Raw genomic sequence first — 15,333 nt, forward strand, 5'->3', positions numbered from 1 at the left:
CCCTCACAAGCATTGATAAAGTCTAATAAAAATATTAGTATATAAAAATCCAATTTTCTTTTTATTGAAGAAGTTTCCTCCTAATATCTTACCCCATACCTTATTTGTGTCAAATCAATACACTTGTTTCCGTCCACTTATGTCAATTTAATACACTTAGTTTTCTTTTTATTGAAAAAATATCCCAAAATTTCTTATCCTTAAAATCAATATACTCATTTTAATAAAGTCAAGTTAATATGAGAAACACCCTCCCTTTCTTCATCTCAATATAGTCAAGTCAATATGAGTAACTAACAAGTAATGATATAGTCTAATAAAAACATTAAAGTTAGAGAAAAATGAAATTTTCCTTTGTTAAGAAATTTCCTCCAAATTTCTTGGTCCCTATACTCTACTTATGTCACATTAATGTATTTATTTTACTCCATTTTCAATAAAGTCAAGTTAATATTACCCCCTCACAAGAATTGATAAATTCTAATAAAAATATTAGTCTATAAAAATCCAATTTTCTTTTTATTGAAGAAGTTTCCTCCTAATTTCTTACCCCATACCTTATTTGTGTCAAATCAATACACTTGTTTCCCTCCACTTATGTCAATTCAATACACTTAGTTTTCTTTTTATTGAACAAATATCCCAAAATTTCTTATCCTTAAAATCAATATACTCATTTTAATAAAGTCAAGTTAATATGAGAAACACCCTCCCTTTCTTCATCTCAATATAGTCAAGTCAATATGAGTAACTAACAAGTAATGATATAGTCTAATAAAACATTAAAGTTAGAGAAAAATGCAATTTTCCCTTTGTTAAGAAATTTCCTCAAATTTCTTGGTCCCTATACTCTACTTATGTCACATTAATGTATTTATTTTACTCCATTTTCAACAAAATAAAGTTAATATTACCCCCTCACAAGCATTGATAAAGTCTAATAAAAATATTAGCCCATAAAAATCCAATTTTCGTTTTATTGAAGAAGTTTCCTCCTAATTTCTTACCCCATACCTTATTTGTGTCAAATCAATACACTTGTTTCCCTCCACTTATGTCAATTCAATACACTGATTTTAATAAAATCAAATTAATATAATCAATTCCCTACATTTCTCCATTCTAATAAAGTTGAATTCAATATGAAACCAATGTAATTGAATAAAAACAATAAAGCTCTAGAAAAATACAATTTTCACTTTGTTGAAGAAATTTCCCCAAATTTTTTTTGGTCTCTATGCCCCACTTATGTCAAATTAATATATATATTTTCCTCCATTTATATCAAGTCAATACATTTATTTTAATAAAATCAAGTTAATATAGATCCCTCACAAGAATTGATAAAATCTAATAAAAATATTAGAGTCCCATAAAAAACCAATTTTCTCTTTATTAAAGAAATTTCTTCCAATTTTTTACCTTATACTTTATTTATGTTAAATCACTTATTTCCCTCCAATTATGTCAATTAAACTTAATATAAACTAATTAATTAAAATAATTAATCTTTAATATAAATTAATTAAACTTAATATTTAAAAAACAATAACAATAATTTAGTTAAAAATGAAATTTCTAATATTTATTCTTATGATAAAATTTATAAAATGTATATATGAGGTAAAATTTAAAAAGATATATATAGATAATTTTTATTTTATTTTATTTTCTCTCACTTCGTTAATATATTCATTTCAATAGATACTGGAGATTGGTCGAACGCGAGAGAGCCGAAGCGAAGCGAATAGGGTTACAGAAATCAACAGAGTTTGTCTCCAATGGAGGGCAGCAGAGGAGGGAGCTCGACTCCCTCCTTCAAAGACGTTGTTGCCAGCGGAAGTAAATCACCAATGGGGAATAGCAAAGGTTGTACAAATGAAAGGAACAGGGATAATGAAAAGGAAGTAGTGGGACCAAAACCAAGGAAAACAGCTGCACAAAGGACAAAGAGGAAGAAAACAAAAGTCAGGGTTCAAGAGCCAAAAAACAAAAAGGACCTGGCAAACCAAAAGCAGAAATCTCTCCTAGAGTAATATTAAATGATCCTGCTCTGCAAGCGCACAGGGAACACATGGGGACCTACGCCATTATCTGTAAATTCATGGGACTATGGCCCACTAAAAAAGCTTTACAGACGTGGATCAAGTATCACTGGAAACCCAAAGGAAGCATTGACCTACATCTTGGGTCAAAGGGATTCTTCACAGTGGTGTTCTCAAACATCAAAGACAAAGACAGAATATTCGAAAGAGGACCCTACTTTTTTGCAGTAGTTGGTCTCTATATGAGGCCATGGAGGATGAACTTTGTCCCAGAGCAGGAGACTTTCTCCTCGGTTCCAGTGTGGGTAAGGCTCTATTCTCTACCTCTTGATTATTGGCAAACTGAATCACTAGCTACCATTGGCAATAAACTAGGACGTTTTTTCAAAGCTTCTAAAGCCACAAGAAGAGGAAAATATACCTCCTTCGCAAGGATATGTGTGGAAATGGATCTATCAGGAGCGCTTCCAGATGAAGTTATCCTGGAAGTTTTTGATGAGGAGTGGGTGCAGATAGTGGACTACAAGCATATTCCTTTCAGATGACGTAGGTGCCATGAACATGGACATCTGTTCAGAGACTGCCCTCTTAGTAAAGAAAACAACAAGGATAAACTTAATACAACGAAGGACACAGAAAGCTTTCAGAAAGTGGCAAGTAGAGGAAAAGGAGGAAAAAAGGGGCTTAAGCAACAATATAATGAGAGGCAGAAGGTCAGTCAGAACAAGTTTCAAGTGCTAGAAGAAAATGAAGAAATCACAAGAGAAAACCAATATCAGGAGGAAGGTACTAATAAAAAAGACAAAGAAGAGGGAAAAAAACAATCTCAAGAGATTGGTTCTCAAAAAGAAGTGATGATAAGTGAAACAGAAATGGAGATGGACCAGGAAATGACCCAAAGTGAAACAGATCTGGAAGATCATGAACTACAAGAAATTCTCGACAAGGAAAACCTGGATCTGGAAGGATTCCTGATGTAGGGAACCAAAGGAGGAATAGATTCACTGCCTCAAGAAGAATGCAACAGGATACAACAGTTGTTTTTATGGAAAACTCAAGAAAGAGGGCTGGATAAAGGTAAAAATATTCACAAACAGGAGCACAGAGGGGTGAAAACAATGAAATCAACTCCAAGATTAGCTACTAGAAATCCAGGAAAGAAGAGGGGCAGGAAAAAACAAAATGAGCTCTTGATGGAGTGTGGAAAGCTAATGATAGATTCCAGTAAGATGAAAGATCTAACCAGTTACTCCTTTACAAATCTTTAATTATGAAGTTCATATCCTGGAATATCAGAGGTCTAGGAAGTAAAGAAAACAAAGAATGCTAAGTAACAGAATGAAGCTAGCAACACCGGACATAATCTTCATTCAAGAAACAAAATGCTCTATTTAGAAATTAAAACAAATCCATAGCAAATGGCTTAATAGATTTGAGTTTCTAGAAGTTAAAGCAGAGAACACAGCTGGGGGCATTCTCACTCTATGGAACCCCCAAAAAGTCAGCATAATAGATGCAGAGGCATCAAGAAATTATTTATCAGTTATCATTCAACCAGTGGGGGTGTCGGACACCTTCTTGGTTACGAATGTTTATGGTCCTCAACGAATAGATGAGAAACTCAAATTTCTTGACTCCCTGGTTGATCTTAGAAGTAGACATGAAGAAATCCCTTGGGTCATGGGAGGAGATTTCAACATGATTAAATCTCTTTCAGAAAAAAAAGGAGGTACCAGAACGCTAAGCAAAGATTCAGTAGTGTTCCAATCATTCACAGAAGATATGAAACTAGTTGACTCTGAAATGCACAATGGCCTTTTTACTTGGAATAACAAAAGAGGAGGTGATGCCCAGGTCGCCTCCAAGTTAGACAGATTTTTGATCTCAGAGGAGCTGATGCTCACTAATAAAGAAATAATTTCCAGTGTTCTCCCATTTGGAGGCTCTGATCACTGGCTGATTCAATTAGAGATCAAAGGGATCGATTCTCCCAGGAATAGACCCTTCAGATTTGAGAACATCTGGCTCTCCCACCCAGATTTCATCAGCAACATTGAAAAATGGTGGTCAGAAGATCTGCAGATCCAGGGCACCAAAATGTTCCTCCTTCATAAAAGACTAAAGCACATAAAACTCAGACTCAAAGAATGGAACAAGAAGGATTTTGGTAATATTTTCGTAGACAAAAAATCAGTGGAAATTAAACTACAGGAACTAAACCAAGCATTGATCATAGATGGTTTTGATAAAGTCAAAAGTGAACAAGCTGATAAACACAATCAAGAATGGGAGAATTTATGCAAACAAGAGGAAATCTTTTGGAGACAAAAGTCTAGAGTTCAATGGCTCAAATAAGGTGAACGTAACACCAAATTTTTCCATAGATCTACCATGGCCAACAGAGCGCACAATAGAATCTTTTCGATATTGAATGAGAATGGGGAGTTTCAGACCTCTCATAAGAATATCGAAGTTGTGCTGGTACAACATTTCAAAGGCATCACAAAGGAAAATAATCTAAACAGAGAACAATGCATTAAGGAAATTACAAAAAATATCCCTAAAATGGTGTCTAGAGAGGATAATTTTAACCTGAATAAACCAGTAACCGAAGAAGAAGTCAGTGAGGTTATCAAAGATATGCAGAATGGCAAAGCTCCAGGTCCAAATGGTTTTAATGTGGACTTTTTCAAGGCTTGTTGGAATGTTGTCAAACATGATATTTTGAATGTTGTAGAGGACTCCAGAAGAAACAGGACCATTCTGAAAGCCCTCAACACCTCCTTCATCTCCCTGATCCCCAAACAGGACTCAACCCTGACTCCTGATAAGTTTAGACCCATTTCTTTATGCAATGTTGTTTACAAAATTATTTCCAAGATTTTGGCTAGCAGACTCAAACCTTTTCTTCCGTCTTTAATTTCAGGGGAAAAATCTGGTTATGTGGAAGGAAGACAAATACTAAGCAACATTATTCAAGCCCACGAGGTAGTTCATACGCTTACCAGCAAAAGGCAGGCTGGTATGATCATGCAATTAGATATTGCAAAAGCGTATGACAAGGTGAACTGGATTTACATCAAGAAGGTCGTTACTGCTTTTGGGTTTGATCACAACTGGGTCAGATGGGTTATGGCTCTGGTTACTTCTTCCATCTTTTCAATTCTGGTGAATGGCTTGCCCTCAGAGATCTTCACTCCTTCCAGAGGCCTCAGGCAGGGAGACCCACTCTCTCCCTTTCTCTTTATCCTCATGATGGAAGGTCTAGGCAGATCCATTAATCAAGCCAAAGTCTTAGGAAAGATCAAGGGCCTCCAATTAATGGAGAATGGTCAAGCAATGACTCACCAACAATTTGTGGATGACACCATGCTGCAGGGTATCCCCACAGTCAAAGAAGCTTTTGCGTACAAACAAATCCTAAATGACTTTGCCTTGTCTTCAGGTATGGAATTTAATCTCTACAAATCAAATTTTTTTTTCTTAAATACTAACATTGTAATTCAGAGGAATATTTCCAGAATTCTGGGCTTTCAAAGGGATTCCCTCCCTTCAAAGTATTTGAGAATTCCCCTGACAGCTAGACCATTGCACAAAAGTATTTGGGAACCGGTGCTCAACAAGATGCATGATAAAGTCAAAAAATGGACTTTCAGATCGTTGAACCTAGTGGGAAGGTTGACTCTGACAAAGGTCGTTCTACAATCTATCCATGTTTTCTTTTTATCAGCCTTTCCAGCTCCTAAAGGGGTTTTACAACAATTTAGGAACATCCAGAGAGACTTCCTTTGGGGCAAGGAGGAAACAAGGAAGAAATGGGCCCTTGTTTCTTGGGATAAAATTTGTAAACCCAAATGTCACGGAGGTCTAGGCTTAGATGATCAGGAGATTCTGAGTAATGTTTTAGGAGCCAAGCACTGGTGGAGGTGGGTTAAAGAACCAGGGGCTCAATGGGCTAAACTCTGGAAAGAAAAATATGCAAGCACCTGGCAAACAAGTGATCTTATAAGAATGTCTAGACACATAAAAGGCTCTTACATCTGGAATAAAGCCTAGGAAAACAGAAGCCTAGTACAAAACAACAGTTTTTGGGAAATTAGAGCAGGAGATCTAGCTCTCTTCTGGGAAGACAAATGGCAACAAGAATCAACGCTGATAAGAGAGGAATTTATAAGCCTCAAGCAGGAAACAGATTCCCAAGGATTAATAAAAGTTAAAGATTTCTGGAATCTTCCTCATGACTCCGGAAAGTGGAGAAACTGGAGGAAAATAGACTGCAGAGAGGACATCCCCATAAAAACAAAAGCAGAGGAACTCATGAGCATGTTAAAATAGAGAAAGATCTTGGTAACAGAGGGGTAGGATCAGCTAAGATGGGGCCTTAATAAAGAAGGTACCTTTAATAACAAGGAAGCAAAAAGAATTCTCCTGAACCTAGATCCCTGTGTTTTGGCGAAATCCTAGCAACAACTTTGGAGCTACCAAAGATGGATGAAGATCAAGCTTTTCATGTGGTTAGTTCATCACAAGAAAATATTAACATGGGATAATATTCAGAAAAGGGGGGTTGTTGGGCCTTCTAGATGTCAATTATGTGAAGCTCAAGAGGAGACAATGGAGCATATTCTTAACAGCTGCACCTACACCACCTAGCTGTGGGATTCTTTTGACACCATGTTTCAATAGACAGAAAGAGATAAAGGTAGCATCATTAATACCCTGAACAGGTGGAGAAATTTTTTTCAGAGTATGAGATCCTTAATCTGGCCTGGACCTTTACGCCAAGCTTCATTATCTGGAATGTTTGGAAAGAAAGGAATAAAAGAATTTTCAAGGATGAAAAAACTACTCCTCTTCCCCTGATGGATCTGATCTTGAAACAGATTAAGGAGACAGTTTCCACCACTATGCGCAGTTATCCCAAGAATCCTCCCACGGCAAATGAATTGAGAACTCTCAGGCATCTGGGCATGCAAGAGATCATTCACCATGGACTTAGCAGAAAGGAAAGAGATTTGGAAACGGAAAAGGAGTTCTGGCATCCTCCACCGAAAGGTTATCTGAAATGCAATATTGATGGTGCTTCAAAAAGCAACCCTAGAACAGCAGGTTACAGAGGGGTGTTAAGAGATGAAGAAGGAACTATAATCTTTACTTTCCACTGCCATTTAGGCATAGCCACCAACAACATGGCTGAACTAATGGCATTGGAACATTGTCTAGAGCTTCTTAAACTAAATCACAGCTCAAATGTCATTATTGAAGCAGACTCAGAGATCTCTATAAATGCGGTTAAGAGAATCAGTCGTGGAACAGTGCCAGAAAGGGTCTCAAAACACTAGAAACTAATTCAAGTGTACCAAAGAATTCAAAATCATCTCTGGAGTCTTCAAACTATTAGCTTCAATCATGTTCATCAGAAAGCCAATAAACTAGCGGATTTACTAGCCAACCAAGGAGTGATTAATTCAGAATGCAGGATTGAGATGAAGTGGCAGGAGTCACCTCAGAGCAGATTAAAAGCTCTCTGCAATGAACAAGCGGTAGAGGACAGAGAAATTTTTAGACATTGGGCCAGAGGGAAAGGCACGGAATGAAGCTTCTTATGCAAGTTCAAACACAGTACTTTGGTTGGAACCTTGAAGAAGGGAAAACTCTGAGCAGTTACATTATCCTTTGGTGTAAGTTAACCAGTCTCCTTTCTTCTTCGATTTGCAACACAGTGTTTAATTTACAATCGGCGGTTGTTTCTGTTACGAGTCCCGAAGTTTGCCTTCGCGGGAAGGCAGGATGGATCTTTCCAGCGACGGAAATTCTCCTACATTCCTCTTATGGGATGAAAAACCAGGCTTTAAGTGGTTTCCAATTGATCACTGAGCTTTTGAATGGTAAGTGGGTTGGGTTTTTTTAGAGCGATCCCACTAGGATCTCAACACGTGGTGAGGGTGGGGTACGCAATACCACCCTCCATCGCGCCTTAAAGCTCGAGCAGCTTGGCTTCCCGATTTTTTTCCGTGCCGTCCATTTCTGTAGAGGGATTCGACAGTTAGATTTGGCCGTGTATTTTTGTGGGGCCGCTTGTACTTTCCCGCTTTGCGCGGTAATGATGGTTGGGATCGTGGAGTTCGACTATGGGTTAATGGTTAACCAAGGGTATCTTTTGAGTGGTTAGCTTATCCTTTAGTTTGTGTGGAGGGCCTTTTCTATGGCAGAATGCCCTTGTTTTTTCTGAAGTCCATGACAAAGTCAAGTTTTTTGTATATATTGTAACATTACTTTTGGTATAATGGAATAGAAGGACAGTGTCTTGCTTCAGCAAAAAAAAAATATATTCATTTCAATAAAGGTAATTTAATATGAGTCACTCATAAATATTGATAAAGTCTAATAAAAGGCCATTTTTTTCTTTATTGAAGAAATTTGGTTCCTATGCTTTAATTTTGTTAAATCAATACACTTATTTCTCTTCACTTATGCCAATTAAATGCACTTATTCAATAAATTCAAGCTAACATGAGCAACTCCCTCTCCATTCTAATAAAGTCAAGCCAATATGAGTAATTCACAAGCATTGATATAGTCTAATAAAAACATTAAAGTTGGAGAAAAATATAATTTTCACTTTGTTGAAGAAAATTTCTCCATTTTTTTTTGTCTCTATGCCCTACTTATGTCAAGTTAATATATTTATTTTCATCCACTTATGTCAAGTTAATATATTTAATTTCCTCCACTAATGTCAAGTCAATACACTCATTTGAATAAAATTAAGTCAATATGAGTCATTCATCATCATTGATAAAGTCTAATAAAAGCATTAAAGTTGGAGAAAAATACAATTTTCACTTTGTTTAAAAAAATCTTTAAAATATTTTGGTCTCTATGCTCCACTTATGTCAAGTTAATATATTTATTTTCCTCCACTTATGTCAAGTTAATATATTTATTTTCCTCCACTTATATCAAGTTAATATATTTATTTTACTCCACTTATGTCAAGCTAATATATTTAATTTTCTCCACTTATGTCAAGTCAATACACTCATTTGAATAAAATTTAGTCAATGTGATTCCCTCACAAGCACTGATAAAGTCTAATAAAAACATTAAAGCTAGAGAAAAATACAATTTTCACTTTGTTGAAAAATTTTCTCTCAATTTTTTTGGTCTCCACCCTCCACTTATATCAAATTAATATATGTATTTTCCTCCACTTATGTCAAGTTAATATATTTATTTTACTCCACTTATGTCAAGTAAATAACCTCATTGCAATAAAATTAGGTCAATATGAGTGCCTCACAAGCAATGATAAAGTCTAATAAAAACATTAAAGTTGGAGAAAAATGCATTTTTCACTCAATTGAAGAAATTTCCTATGAATTTCTTGGACCCTATACTTCACTTATGTCAAGTTAATATATTTATTTTTCTCCACCTCTGTGAAATTAATAGATTTATTTTTCCTCCACTTATGTCCATTTAATATATTTATTTTCCTCCACTTATGTCAATTTAATATATTTATTTTCCTCCATTTATGTCCAATCAATACATTCATTTCAATAAAGTCAAGTCAATATAAGGCTCCACAAGAATTGATAAAGTCTAATAAAAATATTAGAGTCCCAAAATAATATAATTTTCTCTTTACTGAAGAAAGTTCCTCCAAATTTCTTACCCCTATGTTTTATTTAAACCAATACACTTATTTCCCTCCACTTACATCAACTCAATACGCTCATTTTAATAAGTTAATATGAGCAACTCCCTCCCTTTCTCCATCTTAATAAGTCAAGTCTATATGAGTAACTCCTCAGCATTAATATAGTCAAATAAAAATATTAAAGTTGGAAAAAAAATACAATTTTCACTTTGTTGAAGAAATTTATCATAAATGTTTTGGTCCCTATATTCCAGATATATTAAATTAATATATTTATTTTCCTTCACTTATGTCAAATAAATACATTCATTTCAATAGAATCAAATCAATATGAATCCATAAACATAACTGAAGTCTATAAAAACATTAAAATTAGTGAAAATTTATCCCAAATTTATTGGGCCTTATGCTTCATTTATGTGAGATTAACATACTTATTTGAGCAGTTAGACCCTTCCGCGTTATCGCTTTGGTGGGTGGCGGTGTTTCACGAGCAGGAAAAGTTAAAAAAAAAAAAAAACTCTTTTACGGCGTGTTTCTACCGGTTATACCTTTAAAACTCTTATAATATATGATGATTAAACTAATTTATGAGAAAATTTCTTGTGATCTGAAACATTAATTTTTTATTATATCGAAGTTTGCAAATTCGTTTTTATTAATATTTATTTATTTATTTGGTAAATGATTTAGATGAATTTTAAAATAAAGATAAAATGTTATGTAAGGCTATAATTTGTTTATGTCATTAGATACCGGCAAAGCAAACTGATACGGCTTTTAGCGCAATCAAAAAATATTATGAGTCATTAGTTTCCTCATATCATATATTATTTAAATAAAATTTATCATTTCAAATTATTATATCTATACTTAAAATAAATTATTTTTATTTTTATTTTATTTCAAATATTATTTATAAATTAAAAAATAAAAAAATATTATCCATTTTAACTTTTATCTCATATATTAGTTAGTTTAAAAGTCATAATTTCAAACTATCATAATTGTGTTTTTAAATATATTTGTTTTATTTTTTATTTATTTTAAACTTTAAATTATATTTAATTAAAAAATATAATTTTAAATTATTATAATTATATTTTTTTAAATAATATTGCTTTATTCAGTGTGGTTTAATTATTATATATTTTCAAATTTTTGAAAGAAAAAATATTTTTTAATTAAATTTTACTATTATTTAAAATGGTTTTTTAACTATATATAAATTTAACGCTTTAAAAAATTACTAATGTATTTAGATTAAACTAAAACTATATAATAAATCTTACAACATTTCATTTCAATTTATTTTAAAATTTAGATTTTCTTGCCGTAATATTTTGGATTACTTTTCCTACCAACACCTTAAAAATTACTAATGTATTTAAATTAAACTAAAATTATATATGTAAATATTACAACATTTCATTTCAATTTATTTTAAGATTTAGATTTTCTTGCCGTAATATTTTGGATTACTTTTCCTACCAGTTTAGATTTCCAATTAACAAATTCAATGTAAAATTTTATTCTTTTAAATTTTAATATATTGAATTTTCTTTATGGTTAAATATTAAATAAATAAATTTAAAACTATATAATTTTTAATTTAAAAATATGTAATTTTTTATTTTAATATAATTTAATTAAATTTAAATATTAAATATTTATCTTTATATTAGAATTTAGGGTTGTTTTATCCATATTTAGATCATTATTATTTTTTATTTTTTTTGTCACATTTCCACAAATAAAAAAAAAAAATTTATTTATAATACAGCAATATTAACTATTCTACCTATGGTTAATACTTTCGTATTCACATGAGCATTATTACCTTAACATACTCATTGCTTAATATATAGTTCCTATAATTACACAAGCATTACTACTTTAACATAATCATTGCTTAATATATAGTTCCTATGATCACACTCACGTATGCATCATTATCTTGCTCGCAATCATGGATTTAATGATACAAATCTAAGTTATACAATAATCATATGGAAGTGAAAGTAGTATAAACCAAAACGACAGCTCACAGGATATGATATGCGTTGGCTGACTATGTGTACATATCACATTGAAATGCTACTGTTTGAGTTAGCCGGAAACTTCGCTAGTGTTGCAGTGGCACTGACAGTGTTAATAGTATATTCATGGGCATCTCTATACAACTCAAATTTACATATCCCGAGAGATCGAGGTTGATAGCCTGTCCGGCGTTCATAATCTCAATCCAAGTGTAGGCATTTCCGTCATCCATTTGGGGAGATGAAGGGCAGATGGCAAGCTGCCATGTGCGCCCTGTACATCAAAGTCTACGGCCCTGACTCCTCGGCCTTGTCATTTTTCGCGCCCGAAGCTCTCCAAGGTATACCGGCAATCAAACGGTTGTCATCTCTTTCTGCAGATCAAGGGTTTACAACATGCCACGAACCGGTAATCACCTGAAGCGATTATATATTGTTTTACACTTTCGGGTCGCCATAATTCTCATTCCACTTTCTCCGCCTTGTCACAGCTCTGTAGCTTGCCCCTGTTGGTATTTCTCTTACATTCCGCTGCATCGACCTTTTAGCCTCTGGCATGCAGCTCCTGCCATTCAATTCGGCCTCATCGCTGCTTGGAGGTAACAGTACTCAGGTTCACATGACCCAGGTGCAGCTAGGGTGAGTGTTACTGTTTTAGTTCTCTGCTCTGGATTTCTTTTATGGTTTTACGCCAGGGTTTCATGTTGCTAACTCAACTAAAGTTTTGTGCAGGTGTGAATCATTTCACCATAAGGAACAAGGGTTCCTCTTTCAGCTGCCTTGCCATCGACAGGTAAGTATCGAACATTTCTCACAGCAATGCATACGAGGTTTTGTGCAGACAAGGTCTGAGTTTCGTTCATTCACTTGGCAGGGGTACTGGCAATGAATCTCGAGTCTGTCCCTTGCACAAGCTCAGGGTCTTCCTGAAGGCATTTAGTTTTTAGTCTTTGTTTAATGAAACCCTTTGTTAAGAGACCCGACTCCATCAGTGGATTGCATTACTGTGACTTCTTTATAATATGTAGTTTACTGTCTCCGACTGAGTACTGGTATTCGTTTGGAATGTAGACTATGATTATTTCTTGAGCTCGGTCTCTGCCCGAAAGGGGTTGATTTTATTTAATGTCGTTAATATGTAGAATAGTATCACGACCGTCTGGTCATTTGTCTCCAAAGAACTGTGCAAGTTACTCTTCGATGTTTTAATATAAACCCATGTCTTTTACTGAATGTTTGTGTCTTTTTTCCTCAGTTTAGATGAGTAACATATTGCCATTTGGCTCCGACTTGAATACCTCCATTGGCTGAGCGCAAGCTCCGGCTAGAATGGTTGCCAAGTCAGGGTTTCACCGGCTATAACTGCCTGAGGGAGCGCGTAACCCTGGTTACCCTTGCTCTGCCCTCGGCGTCCATTATTAATGTTTATGTTATTACAGCGATTGTATATTCTTCAGTTCAGTTTTCGCATAGTATGTAAACGGTAATATGAAATTATTGTGATGAGATCTGGTTTTGATATCCCTCCTAGAGGTTCTCCTCACGGCCATTGGGCCAGGGTTTCTATGTATAACAACTCTGTTTATATTATGCATATTTCGTGTTTTGTTACGGCTCGGCTGGTTGAAGGGAAACACCAGTTCGATTTGCAATATACATATATATATGCCTTAATGTTACATGCAGGCTACAGTCTTCAGTGCGGAACATATGTACATTTATGTTTTTAATTCGCTGTATAAGAGATTTCTGGATTCGGTTATTGAATACATCTCTAGGGTTTATCCCAGCGACCTTATGGTTGAATATCTGCTGTCGTTAAATGATTGAGCTATTGATTCGGTTTAGTTTTCTTATTTCAAAAATGGTTGTAAGTTCTTTCGAATGGAATTCTTGTCCTTATCGTGTGCCTGTTTGTGCATTCTCTGTTATAATACAGAAGATAATGTTTTTCCTCTTTTCTATTAACAAAAGAACAGTTAATCTCAGTCTCTGTCTAAATTACAGAAGTTCATTTTTCTTTCTCATTTTCTCGTAAGAAAAGAACAGTTATTTAAATTCCATCTAAACCGCAACTACCAGCATTCTTTCTTCTTTCCATTTAAAGAGAGCAGTCATAGGGTTTTTTCTCAACACAGAATAATAACAGAAATATTCAGTAGATGTATGCATTGTAAGCCATACCTGCTTCTCTGCAAACCTACTTGTAAATGCTTGCCAATCCACCCGTCCGTAGGAAGAGTTCCTCTTTATTCTTCCACCCCCAAGCACTTGCAGGTCCTACTCGACCGCAATTACACTGGCCTCGCCAGTAACGCTATCTGATCCTAACCAGACATAGCGTACACAGGAAAACTCTTTTTCCTTATGCCATCTGATCCTAACCAGACATAGCATACACAGGAAAACTCTTTTTCCTTATGCCATCTGATCCTAACCAGACATAGCATGATTTTCCTTTCTCTGCCATCTGATCCCAACCAGACTTGGCAATTCCCCCTTTTTCCTCTGGGGTCTCAACTACCTCAAGGTAGTTAGGGTTCCATTGTAACTGATTCCTCAGTTACTAACCAAGATTAATCATAAACTCAGTTCCAATAGTACCAACACAATTGTTTTTCATTAACATAAAATTAATAACAAGAATATATATAATTTCAAATAAAGTCTCTGTTCAATAATTACTTTTACCATTTACCAACATTAACTTTTCACAGGGGATATTACATCTCCCCCTCCTGAAAGTCTACATCGTCCCGATGTTGCTGTTTATCCAAAAACAGTCTGGGATAAGTATCCCTCATCATTTGTTCATCTTCCCAGGTGGCCTCTTCAGGCCCAAAGTGCTGCCACTGCACTTTAACCTGGCTGATGACCTTTTTCCGCAGCTCGACTCTTCTCCGATCTAATATGTTCACTGGTTCGACCAGGAACTCTCCTTCCGGTTCCACCTGAAACACACAACAATTAAATCAGCTGCTTACTAGTATTCTATTTCAGTTTACATTATATAGTAGTCTTCCCTTACCTGAATGTCCTGCCAACTTATTATATGCCTAGGATCATACACATATCTCTTTAAAACTGATACATGGAAGACATTATGGACCCGAATATGGCTGGGTAGGGCGAGCTGGTAAGCTACCGGCCCTACTCGTGCCAGTATTTGGAATGGTCCACAAAAACGCGGTGCCAATTTGGCACAGGCATTCCATTGGAGGGTGCTTTTCCTAGCTCGAATTCTGATGTACACATGTTCACCCACTTGGTACTCTTTAAATGTTCTCTTCCGATCTGCAAAATTCTTCTGCCTGTCCTGAGCCATCTTTAGATTAGCTCGAACTTTTTTCACCATGACCTCCATCTCTTCCAACATCTCAGGACCCAGCAAGAATTTGTCCTCCGGTCCACCCCAACTGGAGGGTGTGCGGCATTTCCGGCCGTAGAGTACTTCGAATGGGCTCATCTTCAAGGATGAGTGATAGCCATTGTTATAGGCGAATTCCACCAGATGTAGATATTCCTCCCATCGCGTAGGTTGCTGCATCACATAAGACCGCAGCATGTCCTCCAACACTTGATT

General features: G+C 35.2%; 1 long non-coding RNA gene across 1 annotated transcript; it reads left to right on the plus strand.

The window, feature by feature from the left end:
* Positions 1-12,232: 12,232 nt before the first annotated feature.
* LOC149239763 (uncharacterized) lies at positions 12,233-12,757 on the plus strand. The gene is made up of 3 exons (XR_016245465.1): positions 12,233-12,389; positions 12,483-12,543; positions 12,625-12,757. It is a non-coding gene; the product is annotated as an uncharacterized LOC149239763 (long non-coding RNA).
* The last annotated feature ends 2,576 nt before the right edge of the window (positions 12,758-15,333 follow it).

The sequence above is a fragment of the Pinus tabuliformis genome, chromosome 8 (genome assembly GCF_031772625.1).
Source record: "Pinus tabuliformis cultivar Carrire ecotype Pingquan chromosome 8, CPIR1, whole genome shotgun sequence".
NCBI lineage: Eukaryota > Viridiplantae > Streptophyta > Pinopsida > Pinales > Pinaceae > Pinus > Pinus tabuliformis.